This window comes from Capricornis sumatraensis, chromosome 6, assembly GCF_032405125.1.
Source record: "Capricornis sumatraensis isolate serow.1 chromosome 6, serow.2, whole genome shotgun sequence".
Lineage (NCBI taxonomy): Eukaryota > Metazoa > Chordata > Mammalia > Artiodactyla > Bovidae > Capricornis > Capricornis sumatraensis.
This window is the reverse complement of record NC_091074.1, coordinates 10,809,881-10,826,843: the sequence shown is the minus strand read 5'-3', so window position 1 is coordinate 10,826,843 and position 16,963 is coordinate 10,809,881.

The following is a 16,963-nucleotide window of genomic DNA, read 5'->3' as shown; positions in this document are numbered from 1 at the left end:
GCGACTTCACTTTCACTTTTCACTTTCATGCATTGGAGAAGGAAATAGCAACCCACTCCAGTGTTCTTGCCTGGAGAATCCCAGGGACGGGGGAGCCTGGTGGGCTGCCATCTATGGGGTCGCACAGAGTCGGACATGACTGAAGCGACTTAGCAGTAGCAGCAGCAACATATAGCTTACACACCACTGGTCCGGGGGCTCTAGCCATGGTCTCACCCTTTGTCTTTCTCAGCCCTGTGTCCAGATCCCCCAGGAACCCCCTTCCCTCTCAAGGGGAGATGTGACAGGTCGCATATCACAGTGAACACCCCACCCCCGTCACCTTCCCAGTGCTGCTTCTGCATCCTTCTGGTACTGTCTGGAGGCTGATATCAGCTACTGTCAGCTACATCCCTCGTCCCTTGTCTGAGATCACCCTCTGAAAATCCTTCTCAGGCTGGCTACCCCTCCCAGTGTGGGGTACTTACAGTATCCAGTCTTCAGCAAAAACAAGGACAGAACATTACCATCTTAGTATCTGCCTTTACATAAAGCAATTATGATCATGTTAGTCCCCTGTTCTGAATCTTTTAATAGCTCCCTATTGGCACTGGTGTGAAGTCTCATTTCTTAGCACGGCTTACCAGGCTCCTCACTGCCCTCACACCTGAGCTCTAGGCGTCGATTTCCTTTAAGTTCCTGAATTGATCTTTGCTCTTCTCTGCCCTGTCAGATCTGAAACATGCTGCTGCCCCGTCCATGCTATTGCCTCCACCACACCAGGTGAGTCCTTCTTGTCCATTAGATCTGAATTGATTATTAACTCTGACTATTCACCTGACCTGTCCACAAATACCAACTCAGACACCTCTGCTAAGTGTGCCCCAAACACCCTTCTCCACAGTAGTTAGTAATTGTGCATTTAACTGTTTGTCATCTCCACTATCAATTTGAGGCAGCCTTGTGTGTGTAGCTAGTGGCTGTGCACCCAGAGCCTGGCAGTGACTACTGATGCACAGTGCCCACCAAATATTGATTAACTTTTGGCTTTATCTTGACAATCATTATTGGGAAAAATTAAATTACATTGGAATTCAGTCACGGGAAAAAGGAAGCAAGATTCTGTCTGTTGTCAAACTTGGTATTTGAGTGGACTGCAAAGGTACAGTTACAAAGTTATTAAAAGATCCCAGGCACTTCTGTTACAAAATGCAGAAATAGGATTTAAAATAAACAGGGACCCCAAAGATTATTTGGGCTTCCCAGCTAACACTAGTGGTAAAGACCCCTCCTGCCAACACTGGAGACATAAGAGATATGGGTTAGATTGGTCCCTGGGTTGGGAAGATCCCCTGGAGGAGAAAATGGCAACCCACTCCAATATTCTTGCCTGGAGAATCCCCAGAGACAGAGGAGCCTGGTGGGCTACAGTCCATGGGGTTGCACAAGAGCCAGACATGACTGAGTGACTGAGCAACCACACACACCAGATTATTTTAAACATTATTGAAATTTCAAAGAGGAAGTTATAAGAAACTTCCTTTGGGGGACCTGAGGATACAATTCTTGTATCTTGTAGAGGTAAAGCATTGAAATACTTTTCAAAACAGGACCTTGAACCAAAGGTCAACATTTAATCATTTCTTTACTTAATATTTTATATCATTTAAGGGTCATAAAATTTCAATGATAGAAAGTACTCTCTGCATCTTCAACTAATATGAACTGAGAATTAAATAAGAATGCCTATTTTTAGCCTAGTTAAAGGTGATAGAAGATATGTGTCAATTCCCAGGATTCTGTAATTTAAATGGTAACTGAGTTGATATCTCACTATAAAATAGTGACTTAAAGAAAACCATATTGCTTCATTAAAATTAAAATCTTGTCAAAACACTTTCAGCTATTTCCCCTCATTTATTTGCTTTGTCCTTCTATCATGAAGTCAAATTAGATTAGAGTTTACTAAGTCTTCACAGAAACATATTGATCAATATCTTGGCTATTTGTGAGAATTTTATGCAGTAGTTAATGATTTGTTTCAATCATCAAAAGAAAGGTAAACTGTCACTCCTGTAGTACTCAAGATGCTGTGTTTAAAAGGCAACCATGCCTATGACCTGAAATACACTCAAGGTAACAAGTCCTTTGTACCTGTGTTTGAGAATAACTTATGCCTTTTTTCTCTGTTCTAACCTTACTTGTGTAATCATCCAGGCCATGTCATTTCCACTGATCTTCAGTAACAACTGAATCTGCTTCTGTAGACTGAAGTTAAAGAAAATGGAAATAGTTAACTCTATATCATTTTAGACTCATTAATTCTGCTTCAATAGTTATACCTTCTATTCCTAGCTAGTCAATGGAGAGATTTTGTCATTATAGTGCTTTATTCACAATACACTTAAATATATATGTTTAATTTTCTTTTTGCTGCTCTTATTAGACACATATATTTCTAGAGAGAGCCAAAATAAGCATATACCCAAGCTTAACAGAAAATATATCTATAGTTTAAATAAAGAGAAAACATACTAAGTTACTAAAAAAATACAAACTTGGAAAAAAATCTAATCATCACAAAATAAAAGTGTTGGTCAGTCATGATTGACTCTTTGTGACCCCAAGGACTGTAGCCCACCAGGCTTCTCTGTCCATGGGATTTTCCAAGCAAGAATACCGGAGTGGGTTGCCATTTCCTTCTCCAGGGAATCTTCCCTACCCAGGGATCAAACCCAGATCTCCCACATTGCAGGCAGATTCTTTACCACCTAAGCCACCAGAGAAATCGTCTTATCATCATATCCACATCTTAAATTGTCCTTCATTGCCAAACACTGCACTTAACTAAAACATTTAAAATTTATTAATAGAATGATGTCTTAATTAGGTTTATTTTTAATTGTAATTAATAATCTTAATATTAAGAATAAAGACAAAGATTTGTAATGAAAACATAAGAAGCAGTGCTGGAGTTACTTTTTACAGTTTGTGATAGCATCATAGACAAAAGAATCAAGTCCTGTTTAGTGACTCAAATAATTGGTCCAATGCATTGCCTTTGGAAATGTCTAAACTGTGTCATTTCTCTCTTTGCTGGTTAATCGTTAAACCCATCGGCATTTCAGGGTAAACCTAATCAGCTTCCAATTTATTGTCACTAAATTCATTAGACAGTTGTTTCTAAAGTGTTAGTTCATGACAAATGAGCTTTTTGAACCGTTTTAAAATACTTTCAGGACCTCATATCTAGAGACAAAAAAAAAAAGTCATGCTTCTTTCTATGTCACTGGACTGAAATCCCACCGAGGAGAGTTCTCACTTAGCAATTCTAAAAGTCAGAATAGATTTTCAACTTGAAAAAGCACAGCTTCTACTGCTATTCTCCAGTGTGGTTCAATCTTCTCTCCCTTTCCACGGATTTGATATTTAAGAAATTGAACTCTGACTTCAATTTAAAGGGTAACTGAGCACTTCTCTTTGGTTATCTTTTTCACCATTAACATAGTAAGATAAAACCTGATGAGAATAACTCTTTTAAACTCTTTGATCAGACTCATATTTTTTAGATTTGTTTTATATTTGCAATTGTGTTTATATTAACACTCATAAAACATGTTAATTATCTGAAATTAAATATTTTCAACTGTTCTTATATCAATAGTAATAAAATCATGATGACAACAAAAATAATCCCCTAGGGAATGTTCACAGTATATGTTAAGGACATTATAACATTATTTAATTAACGTTCTCTACAATCCTTTGAATTAGGTATCACCAGTCCTATTTTAAAAGACAGAGAAAGTAAAGTTATGAGAATTTAAGATATTTGACCAATCTTGCATAGATGAAAAATTCAAGATGGGGAGTCCAGGTCTATCTGAATGCAAAACTTGTACTTTTACACATACACACACACGCACACACACACAACTATTATCCGTGAACATCTTAGATGAAACTGTGTCTGTATTTAAGTAGATTCTGTTAAAAACTACTGATTTTCAGTCTCTATGTTGGGACAGATCAACTTTTGGTTTTTAATCTCTAGGAAAAGGAGCACAGGTCCTGGGAGATGTTAAAGAATTGGGCTGCTAGAGTCAAGCTGGCACAGTAATAGGCTAAGGATGAAAGAGAAGCTGAGGAAAATGCATGATAAAGTCAAGACGCCTGTTAAGATTTCTCGCTATATATATAATTTTTCTCACACATACACTTTTTCCCCCACATACAATTTTGGAACCTTTGTGCTTTTACCATGCTTTTCTTGGTTTCTTTCTCATAATATAAACCTAAGCACTTAAAAATATGATACTTAGTTTTGTGCTCTTATTTTGCCATCATTAAAGCATTTAATGTTAAGTTTCTTATCTAAGAAAAATACTTCTTAAAACTTGAAGCTGCTGTTTGTTTACCAGGTCTCTTTGTCAGTGTTTCCTGCCATATGATGGGTCCCCGCATTAACAATCCATGGGATCTTTCTTGGGAAAGGGCCTGTGACGGGCAGAAAGCTGAGGAGTAGAGTTTAGGAGAGCCCACAAAGCCTGCTGGTCCTCCCTGCCACAGTTCCAGGAATCCCCACCACTAGATAGGCTCCACCTCCACTTAGGCAGAGTCATGCTTCAGACCTGAGACCGATAATGATGACAATGATGATCGGTTACCTTTCACTTAAAACTCAGGTGTATGGGGACTTCCCTTCACTGGGTGGTCTGGGGACTAAGACTCCATGCTTCCAGTGCAGGGGTCTGGTTTTGATCCCTGATCAGAGAGCTAGAGCCTACATGCTGCAAATAGGAGTTTTCATGCTCCAACCAATAAAGAAAAAATCCTGCATGCCACAGCTAAAAAGAGCCCACATACTGCAACTAAAGGTCCTGCATCCACAGCAACAATCAAAGACCCCTCAGCTGAGACCTAGTGCAGCTAAAAGAGTAAATATATATGTCAGGTGTTTGTGCTGGCATGACAACATAACTGATATTTACATTTTGATATAGAATTGGAGAAATTATTATTTAATAATGAGAAACCTGATGATACTTTGGGCTGAGAATCAAGGAGGCAAACCTGAGTGACCCCCTCTAAGGATGCTTCCTCAGTAGGGAGAGGGGAAAGGCTCATTCATGGAGAGAAAAAATGAAACAAAAACAAAAAGACACTACAACATACTCCTAAAGTTCATGCTTTTATCAAGGTACATGTGACAAGACCTGAACACAGTATCATCCCATTAAACACAGAAACTATTTAGTATAGATGGGATGGGGTTTGTTCTGTAATAAATTAGTCTATGCAGTTCTAATGTCATAGATGGAATATTCTCTTATAAACTGTACTAAAGTTACAACATTTCAAAGAGAATAAACTCACTTATTCATGAGCTGTTTACACAGAGAAAGTAGTACTTCTAAGAGTGACTAGTGTTCATACAGATGGCCAACAGGGACATGAAAAGATGCCCAACAACACTAATTACTAGAGAAATGGAAGTCAAAACCATAATGAGGTATCATCTCACACCAGCCAGGATGGCCATCATCAAGAAAAAACACAAATAACAAATGTTGGCAAGAATGTAAAGAAAAGGGAACCCTCTTACACTGTTTGTGAGAATGTAAACTGGTGCAGCCACTATGGAGAATACTATGGAGCTTTCTCAAAAAGTGAAAATAGAACTACCATATGATCCTGCTGTCCAACTCCTGGGCACATATCCAGAGGAAAGTTAATTTGAAAAAAGTGCACGCACCCCAATATTCATAGCAGCGCAATTTACAGTAGCCAAGACATGGAAACAACCTATATGCCCATTGATGGATGAATGGATAAAAAAAAAAAAGTGGTATAATATACACAATGGAGTATTAATCGCCTTAAAAAAGAATAAAATAACACCATTTGCAGCAACATGGATGGACCTAGAGATTATTATACTAAGTGAAATAAGTCAAAGAAAAATATCAGATGATATCACTTATATATGGAGTTTTAAAAAGTGATCAAATGAACTTATTTAAAAAATAGAAATCAAGTCACAGGCATGGAAAACAAACTTATGGTTACCAAAGGGGAAAAGGAGGGAGGGATAGGTTAGGGTCTTGGGATGAACAAATACACACTATTACATATAAATAGATAATCATCAAGGACTTACTGTATATCACAGGGAACTCTATTCAATATCTTGTAATAACCTATAATGGAAAAAAGAATCTGAAAAGGCATATTATATACATATATTGGGTTTGCCAAGTAGTTTGTTTACTTTTTCCATAAGCTGTTACATGTACACATAACTGAATCTGCTTTACACCAAAAACTAACATTGTAAATCAACTATCCTGCAATGAAAGGTACTTGAAAATACAGGGGAGGAAACCTAGCCATACCCATTACCCAAAGAGGTCACAGAGAGTTTTCCTTAAGGGTCTAGTCGTATTTGAGCCAAGGAGGAAATAAACCGTGCTTTAAGACAGTATAATTATTTACTATAAGGATCTGAAATGGTGCGTTAAAGACTGTTTTACATGTAACCAATCCATAAGTGAAGACCATTGCCACCCAGAACTATGATGATTCTGCATATATGCATAAAGAGTGTTAACTGAGAAAGTCAACAGTATTTTTTAAGAGAATAATTTTAACTGAAATGTTTTTCTGAGCTTATTTCTGAACAAAGAAGGATGTACAAAATAATACAAAGCTAGGTGCTTGTGTGTGCATGGGATGTGTGAGGAGTGTAGGTGAAAGGGATCCCTAACAGAATAGATGGAGAGGTCAGATAAAAACTAGAATCCATGCCTTCTGAATAACTGCCTTCCAACCTTACTTCCTAGATTCTCACACTACAAAAGACAGCAACCATATTGTTTGATTCTGTGTCTAAGTGCTATTATTTCAGACAGGAACCCTTTTCTGACATTCAACTCTGAGTTTAGGTTACATACAGAGAAACTCTGGAATCTCAGAAAATAATGCTTTCCTTTTTGTTGTCCTTTCTCTCTTTCTAGCCCCTTCACCAGCTTAGTCACTTCTGGATTCCACACAGAAGCTCACAGAGGAAGAAAGACATTCTGAAGGTACCTCTTAATCATCCTGTCTCCCAACAGCTCTGCCTCTAATCTCTCTTCATGTGAGACACTCTATAGCTGATTTCTTCCATGACATTTCATGTTGATCTCAACTGCACAATTTCCCTCATGTATTAACACCTTCATCTTCTTGAAGGAAGAATATACTGCTCCCAAATTAACTTGTTAATGAAGTGTGTTAGTTTATCACCTGAATAGTACCTATGGGTTATATTTTTTCATCTTATCCAGTGGCACGAAAATTTATTCTATATTTTCTAAGTTAATGAAGAGTGAGGAAAAACTGGGTTTCTAAAATAACATCTAGTAAGTCTTAAAGATGAGAACTTTATGGTATTTATATTAATTGTTATGTATTATTAAAAACCATATAGACCATAATAATAATATCCAAAATTTTATCTATATTCTGATTCACTTCCTCCCAAAATAGGAAGACTACTCTAGCATTCTTGCCTGGAGAATTCCATGGACAGAGGAGCCTGGCAGGCTACCCTCCTTGGGGTTATAAAGAGTCAGACACAACTGAAGTGACTTAGCACAGCAGAGCACAACCTGAAGATTATAAATATCATTTGGGTGAAAAACAAATGCTTGAATTTTGAACTATATTTTCATATTGCTAGTTTTGATCATAAAAATGATAAATGAATATTATATCAGTCAAGATAAATTTGGTTATACCTCTGTAATATAAAAACCCAAGCCGGGGGGGGGGGGGCAGTTCTAAGACGTGGAGGAATAGGACATGGAGACCATTTTCTCCCGAAAAAATTCATCAAAAGATCATTTGAACGTTGAGCAAATTCCACAAAACAACTTCTGAATGATGGCAGAGGACACCAGGCACCCAGAAAGGCAGCCCATTCTCTTCGAAAGGAGGTAGGACAAGATATAAAAGATAAAAAGAGAGGCAAAAGAGTTAGAGACAGAGAACCATCCCTGGGAGGGAGTTGTGAGGGAGGAGAAGTTTCCAAACAGGAGGAAACCCTCTCACTGGTGGATCTGTGGGGAGTTTTGGAATCTCAGATGGCAACATAACCGGGAGAAAAAAAAAAAAAAGAAAACCACAAATTACACACCTAACCACAACTCCCAGCAGAGAAGTAGCCCAGATTCTCAGATCCACCAGCAGCAAGCTGGGGCTGAACAGGGAGTCATGGGCTGATTGTTTAGGGTAAGGACTGGACCTGAATGCCATGAGGACAATCTGAGGGAGCTAATGTGAGATAGCAACCCAAACTGTGCAATAGCCAGAGAGAAAAAGAAAAAAGAGAGAGAGAGAGAGAACTTTCCCACAAAAAGTGCTAAGACACAGCCTGCTCCACTCACAGAATAAAGGATTGGGTGACTACTAGAGGAGAGCTAGCCAGCTGCAGACTGGCCTCTCCCCCTGCTGGAGGCAGAGAGGCAGGTGGGCGACAGCCAGAGCTGGAAGGCAAAGGGCAATCTGGGCCCCAGAGAGGGCATACTCCACCAAACTGTGAGCAGGCTCCCAGTTGCTAACCAAGTCTTCCTGGGATCCTGGAAGGTTGACTTCTGCCAGGAGGTTTGCAGTCAGAGATCAGCTCCCAAGAGCAGACACATGACATACCTCAGATGGCAGTCTTGCTGTGCACCCAGGAAACTGAGCAGCTGGAAATGGGGAGATGATAAGACATACCACCCGTCTGGGAGAGTCTGCTCACCAAGCACCTGTTTGCCTGAGCTGCTCGGACCTGGGAAGGACACAAAACCCAGGCCCAACTGAGTCTGTGCCTTTGTGGAGTACCTGAGAACCTGAACCTGCGTGGCTTAGATGTGGGACGTGCATGCAACCAAGGGCCCGCTTTAGACAGTTCCCTTGCCAAGTAACCCGGAGCCTGCTTATTATAGACTGTGAAAGCACACATGCCATGAGCGGGGGCAAACCCAGTGTGGCCCAGACACTGCAAGTACACCACACAAATGCCAGTGATATTTGTTTGCAGTGTTCCTCCCTCCCCACAGCACAACTGAACAATTTAGCCTAAATAAGTGACCAACTTCGCTCCTTTGTGTCAAGGTGGAAATTAGACACTGAAGAAACTTGCAAACAGAGGAAGCCAAAATAAACAAAGAAGGGGGAACAGCTTTGGAAGTGACAGATGAAACAGATTAAACCCTGTAGTTAACACTGACTACATTGGAAGGGAAATATAGACCTTGAGAAGAAGTAAAAGCTGGAACAAGGAACTAACTGAAACTGAACTGATCACACACTGCCCTCAACAGCTTCAGAGAAATTCCTAGATATATTTTATTATTATCATTTTTTATTTTTTTATTTTCAAATTCTTTATTACTCTTTAATTTTCATTTTTATAACGTATTACCTTGCCAAAAAGACCCTATTTTTAAAACAAATTTCATATATATATATATATTTTTTAATAATTTTGTTATTTTGTTTTGTTTTTTTCTAATATTTTATTTTTGAGAGTCTAAGTTTTACTCTAGATTTTTAACTTTTGCTTGTTGGTACTTATTATCAATTTTATACCTTTAAGAATCCAATCTTCAGTAACTATTTTTACTTAGGAGTGTGATTAGCAGTTTGATTGCTCTCTCTCTCTCTTTTGACACTCCTTTTTCTCCCCTAGGTCACCTCTATCTCCTCCCTCCCCCCTTCTCTTCTCTACCCAATTCTTTGAATCTCTTTGGGTGTTCCAGGCTGTGGAGAACACTTAGGGAACTGATTACTGCTAGATCTCTCTCTCTGCTTTTGACTTCCCCTCTTCTCCTCCTGGTCACCCCTATCTCCTTCCTCCATCTTTTCTTCTCTATGTAAATCTGTGAACCTCTCTGAGTGTTTCAGACTGTGGAGAGCACATAGGAAATTGATTACTGGCTAGATTGCTTTCTCTCCTTTTGATTCCCCCTCTTCTCCTCCTGGTCACCTCTATCTCCCTCCTCTCTCTTCTCTTCTCCATGTAGCTCTGTGAGCCTCTCTGGGTGTCCCTCACTGTGGAGAATCTTTTCACCATTAACCCAGATGTTTTATCATCAGTGTTGTATGGATGAAGAAGTCTTGAAGCTACTGTAAGACAGTAAGCTACTATAAGCTACTGAATAAGACAGAAAGCCAGAGACAGGAGGCTTAAATCCAAAACTTGAGAACACAAGAAAACTCCTGACTCCAGAGAACATTAATCAACAAGAACTCATCCAAAAGCCTCCATTACTACACTGAAACCAAGCTCCACCCAAGAGCCAACAAGTTTCAGAGCAAGACATACCAAGCTAATTCTCTAACAATGCAGGAACATAACCCTGAGCATTAAAATACAGGTGCTCAAAAGTGACACCAAACCCACAGACAACTCAAAACTCACTACTGGACACTTCATTGCACTCCAGAGAGAGGAGACCCAGCTCCACCCACCAGAACACCGACTCAAGTTTCCCTAACCAGGAAACCTTGACAAGCTACTTGTTCAACCCTACCCACAGGGAGGAACCTCCACAATAAAGAGGAACCACAAACTTCCAGCATACAGAAAGGCCACTCCAAACACAGCAATATAAACAAGATGAAAAGGCAGATAAATATTTAGCAGGTAAAGGAACATGATAAATGCCCACTAATCCAAACAAAAGAGGAAGAAATAGGGGGTCCACCTGAAAAAGAATTCAGAATAATGATAGTAAATATGATCCAAAACCTTGAAAACAAACTGGAGTCACAGATAAGTAGTCTGGAGACAAGGATTGAGAAGATGCAAGAAATGTTTAACAAGGACCTAGAAGAAATAAAGATGAGTCAATCAATAATAAATAATGCAATAACTTAAATCAAAAGCACTCTGGAGGGAACCAACAGTAGAATAACTGAGGCAGAAGATAGGATAAGTAAGGTGGAAGATAGAATGATGGAAATAAATGAAGCAGAGAGGAAAAAAGAATTAAAACAAATGAGGACAACCTCAGAGACCTCTGGGACTATATCAAACACCCCAACATTCGAATCATAGGGGTCCCAGAAGAAGAAGACAAAAAGGAAGGCCATGAGAAAGTACTTGAGGAGATAATAGTTGAAAACGTCCCTAAAATGGGGAAGGAAATCGCCACCCAAGTCCAAGAAACCCAGAGAATCCCAAACAGAATAAACCCAAGGTGAAGCACCCCGAGACACACATTAATCAATTTAATGAAGATCAAACACAAAGAACAAATATTAAAAGCAGCAAGGGAAAAACAACAAATAACACACAAGGGGATTCCTGTAAGGATAAGAGCTGATCTTCAATAGAAATTCTTCCGGCAAGAAGGAAATGGCAGGCCATACTTAAAGTGATGAAAGAGAAAAACCTACAACCCAGATTACTGTACCCAGCAAGGATCTCATTCAAATATGAAGGAGAAATCAAAAGCTTTACAGACAAGCAAAAGCTGAGAGAATTCAGCACCATGAAACCAGATCTTCAACACATGCTAAAGGATCTTCTCTAGACAGGAAACACAGAAAAGGTTTATAAACCTGAACCCAAAACAACAAGGTAAATGGCAATGGGATCATACTTGTCAATAATTACCTTAAATGTAAATGGCTTGAATGCCCCAATCAAAAGGCAAAGACTGGTTGAATGGATACAAAAACAAGACCCCTATATGTGCTGTCTACAAGAGACCCACCTCAAAACAAGGGACACATATGGACTGAAAATGAAGAGCTAGAAAAAGACATTCATGAAAATGGAGACCAAAAGAAAGCAAGAGTAGCAATGCTCATATCAGATAAAATAGACTTTGAAATAAAGGCTTAGAAAAGAGACAAAGGACACTACATAATGATCAAAGGATCAATCCAAGAAGAAGATATAACAATTATAAATATATATGCACCGAACATAGGAGCACCACAATATGTAAGGCAAATGCTAACAAGTATGAAAGGGGAAATTAACAGTAACACAATAATAGTGGGAGGCTTTAATACCCCACTCACATCTATGGATAGATCTACTAAACAGAAAATTAGGAAGGAAACACAAACACAAAACTAGCAAGGTCCATTAAATGATCCAATGGACCAGTTAGACCTAATTGATATCTATAGGACACTTCACCACAAAACAATGAATTTCAACTCTTTCTCAAGTGCACACGGAAAATTCTCTAGGATAGTTCATATCCTGGGCCATAAATCTAGTGTTGGTAAATTCAAAAAAAATGAAATTATCTCAAGCATCTTTTGTGATCACAATGCAGTAAGATTAGATGTCAATTACAGGGAAAAAAACTATTAAAAATACACACATATGAAGGCTAACCAACATGCTTCTGAATAACCAACAAATCGCAGAAGAAATCAAAATATGCATAGAAATGAATGAAAATGAAAACACAACAACCCAAAACCTATAGGATTCAGTAAAAGCAATGCTAAGGGGAAAGTTCATAGCAACACAAGCTTACCTCAACAAACAAGAGAAAAATCAAGCAAATAACCTAACTCAACACCTAAAGCAACTAGAAAAATAAGAAATGAAGAACCCAGAGTTAGTACAAGGAAAGAAATCATTAAAACTAGGGCAGACATAAATGAAAAAGAAACAAAGGAGACCATAGCAAAAAGCAAAGCTAAAAGCTGGTTCTTTGAGAAGATAAATAAAATAGACAAACTGTTAGCTAGATTCATCAAGAAAAAAAGGGAGAAGATTCAAATCAACAAAATTAGAAATGAGAATGGAGAAATCACAACAGACAACACAGAAATACAAAGGATCATAAGAGACTACTATAGCAACTATATGCCAATAAAATGGACAAAGTGGAAGAAATGGACAAATTCTTAGAAAAGTATAACTTTCCAAAACTGAACCAGGAAGAAATAGAAAATCTTAACAGATCCACCACAAGCATGGAAATTGAAACTGTAATTAGAAACCTTCCAACAAGCAAAAGCCCAGGACCAGACGGCTTCACAGCTGAATTCTACTGAAAATTTAGAGAAGAGCTAACACCTATCCTACTCAAACTCTTCCAGAAAATTCCAGAGGAAGGTAACTTTTCAAACTCATTCTATGAAGCCAGCATCATCCTAATACCAAAACCAGACAAAGTTGCCACAAAAAAGAAAACTACAGGCCAACATCGCTGATGAACATAGATGCAAAAATCCTTAACAAAATTCTAGCAAACAGAATCCAACAACATATTAAAAAGACCATATAGCATGACCAAGTGGGCTTTATCCCAGGGATGCAAGGATTCTTCAATATTCACAAATCAATCAATGTGATATACCACATTAACAAATTAAAAGATAAAATCATGTGATTATCTCAATAGATGCAAAGAAAGCCTTGACAAAATGCAACATCCATTTATGAGAAAAACCCTCCAGAAAACAGGCATAACATAATAAAATCTGTATATGATAAACCCATAGAAAACATTATCCTCAATGGTGAAAAATAGAAAGCATTTCCCCTGAAGACAAGGGTGCCCACACCATTATTCAACATAGTTTTGGAAGTTTTAGCCACATAAAAAAGAAAAGAAAAATAAATAAATGGAATTCAGATTGGAAAAGAAAAAGTAAAACTCTCACTGTTTGCAGATGGCATGATCCTCTACATAGAAAACCCTAAAGACTCCACCAGAAAATTATTGCCACTACTGCTGCTGCTGCTAAGTCTCTTCACTCGTGTCTGACTCTGTGAGACCCCAAAGACAGCAACCCACCAGGCTCCACCATCCCTGGGACTCTCCAGGCAATAACACTGGAGTGGGTTGCCATTTCTTTCTCCAATTCATGAAAGTGAAAAGTGAAAGTGAAGTTGCTCAGTCATGTCTGACGATTAGTGACCCCATGGACTGCAGCCTACCAGGCTCCTCTGCACATGGGATTTTCTAGGCAAGAGTACTGGAGTGGGGTGCCATTGCCTTCTCCCGTGTGTGTGAGTTCAGTCTAATTACTAGATACTTAATCTTATAAACTGAGGCTCAGAAGGTTTGTACTGGAGTGGGGTGCCATTGCCTTTTCCTAGAAAATTACTAGAGCTAATCAATGAAAATAGTAAAGTTGCAAGATATAAAATTAACATACAGAAACCCCTCACATTCCTATACACTAACAATGAGAAAACAGAAAGAGAAATTAAGGAAACAATTCCATTCACCATTGCAACAAAAAGAATAAAATACTTATGAATAAATCTACCTAAAGAAACAAAGGACCTATATAGAGAAAACTATTAAACACTGATGAAAGAAATCAAAGATGGCACAAATAGGTGGGGAAATATACCATGTTCATGGATTGGAAGAATCAATACAGTGAAAATGAGTATACTAACCAAAGCAATCTATAGATTCAATGCAATCCCTATTAAGCTACCAATGGCATTTTTCAGAGAGCTAGAACAAATCATTTCACAATTTGTATGGAAATACAAAAAACCTGGAATAGCCAAAGCAATCTTGAGAAAGAAGAATGAAACTAGAGGAATCAACCTGCCTGACTTCAGGCTATACTACAAAGTTACAGTCATCAAGACAGTATGGTACTGGCACAAAGACAGAAATATAGATCAATGGAACAAAATAGAAAGCCCAGAGATAAATCCACACACCTATGAACACCTTATTTATCTTTGACAAAGGAGGCAGGAATATACAATGGAGAGAAGATAATCTCTTTAACAAGTGGTGCTGGGAAAACTGGTCAAGTGCTTATAACAGAGTGAAACTGGAATACTTTCTAACACCATACACAAAAATAAACTCAAAATGGATTAAAGATCTAAAGGCAAGACCAGAAACTATAAAACTCTTAGAGGAAAACATAGGCAAAACACTCTATAACATAAATCACAGCAGAATTCTCTATGGCCCACCTCCCAGAATAACGGAAATGAAAGCAAAAATAAATTGGACCTAATTAAACTTAAAAGCTTTTGCACAATGAAGGAAACTATAAGCAAGGTAAAAAGACAGCCTTCAGAATGGGAGAAAATAAGAGCAAATGAAGCAACTGACAAACAACTAATCTCAAAAATATACAAGCAGCTCCTGCAGCTCAAACCAAGGGAAAAAAAAAAAAGACCCAATCAAAAAATGGGCCAAAGAACTAAAAAGACATTTCTCCAAAAAAGACATACAGATGACTAACAAATATGTGAAAAGATGTTCAACACCACTCATTGTCAGAGCAATGCAAATCAAAACCACAATGAGGTACCATCTCACGCCGGTCAGAATGGCTGCTATCAAAAAGTCTACGAGCAATAAATGCTGGAGAGGATGTGGAGAAAAGGGAACCTTCTTGCACTGTTGGTGGGAATACAATCTAGTACAGCCACTATGGAGAACAGTGTGGAGATTCCTTAAAAATCTGGAAAGAGAACTGCCATACAACCCAGCAATCCCACTGCTGGGCATACACACTGAGGAAACCAGAATTGAAAGAGGCACGTGTACCCCAATATTCATCACAGCACTGTTTACAATAGCTGTGACATGGAAGCAACCTAGATGTCCATCAGCAGATGAATGGATAAGAAAGCTGTGGTACATATACACAATGGAATATTACCCAGCTATTAAAAAGAATGCATTTGAATCAGTTCTAATGAAGTGGATAAAACTGGAGCCTACTATACAGAGTGAAGTAAGTCAGAAAAAAAATACCAATACAGTATAATAACACATATATGTGGAATCTAGAAAGATAACAATGACCCTATATGCAAGACAGCAAGAGAAACACAGATGTGAAGAACAGACTTTTGGACTCTGAGAGAAGGTGAGGGTGGGATGATTTGAGAGAATAGCATTGAAACATGTATATTATCATATGTGAAATAGATCACCAGTCCAAGTTCAATGCAAGAGAAAGGGTGCTCAGGGCTGGTGCACTGGGATGACCCTGAGGAATGGGATGGAAGGGAGGTGGGAGGGGGAGTTCGTGATGGGGAACACATGTATACCCATAGCTGATTCATGTCAATGTATGGCAAAAACCACTACAATATTGTAAAGCAATTAGCCTCCATTAAAATAAATTAATTAATTTTAAATAAAACACACACGCACATACACATTCAAAAAAAAAAAAAAAACCCAAGCCACAGATGGCTTAAAACAGTGTAATCATTTTCTGTTGTTGCCGCAACAAATTATTCAAACTTAGCGGCTTGAAAACCAAAACAAATTTATTGTATTAGACTGTAGAAGGTCAGAAGCCCAAAATGGGTTTCCGCGGGCTAAATGCTTCCAGAGCCTCTGAGGAAAAATCCATTTCCTGCCATTTTCGGTTTCTAGTTCAGTTCAGTTCAGTTCTGTCACTCAGTCGTGTCTGATTCTTTGTGACCCCATGAATTGCAGCACGCCAGGCCGCCCTGTCCATCATCAATTCCCAGAGTTCACCCAAACCCATGTCCATCGAGTGGGTGATGCCATCCAGCCATCTCATCCTCTATCATCCCTTTCTCCTCCTGCCCTCAATCCCTCCCAATTTCAGAGTCTTTTCCAATGAGTCAACTCTTTGCATCAGGTGGCCAAAGTATTGGAGTTTCAGCTTTAGCATCATTCCTTCCGAAGAAATCCCAGGGCTGATCTCCTTCAGAATGGACTGGTTGCATCTCCTTGCAGTCCAAGGGACTCTCAAGAGTCTTCTCCAACACCACAGTTCAAAAGCATCAACTCTTTGGTGCTCAGCTTTCTTCACAGTCCAACTCTTACATCCATACATGACCACTGGAAAAACCATAGCCTTGACTAGACGGACCTTTGTTGGCAAAGTAATGTCTCTGTTTTTCAATATGCCGTCTAGGTTGGTCATAACTTTCCTTCCAAGAAGTAAGCGTCTTTTAATGTTATGGCTGAAATCACCATCTGCAGTGATTTTGGAGCCCCCCAAA